We start from the raw sequence: 295 nt of genomic DNA on the forward strand, positions 1-295 counted from the left end.
ACGCTACTCTCCAGTGGGGAGGAGCGTTGCGTGACGACTCTAAAAACGGCTGTGTAGCAGACTAGGTGAACACCAAAACCGTCTAAAAATCTAAGTGTTGAACGGCGAAGGTTTGGTTTCATGGATGCGTGGTAACTCAGCTAGGAGACGCCATTTTGGATTTGCTGAAGTAGCACTCAGCGCGTTGACAGATGGTTGAACCTCTGACAAAAGTTAAAATTCAACTTGTTTCGTCAGTTCCACGTGAAAGGAAGTGAAAAGATTGAACCAAGAGAGAACGGCTTCAAGGACGAAG

This window comes from Porites lutea, chromosome 5 (genome assembly GCF_958299795.1).
Source record: "Porites lutea chromosome 5, jaPorLute2.1, whole genome shotgun sequence".
Classification (NCBI taxonomy): domain Eukaryota; kingdom Metazoa; phylum Cnidaria; class Anthozoa; order Scleractinia; family Poritidae; genus Porites; species Porites lutea.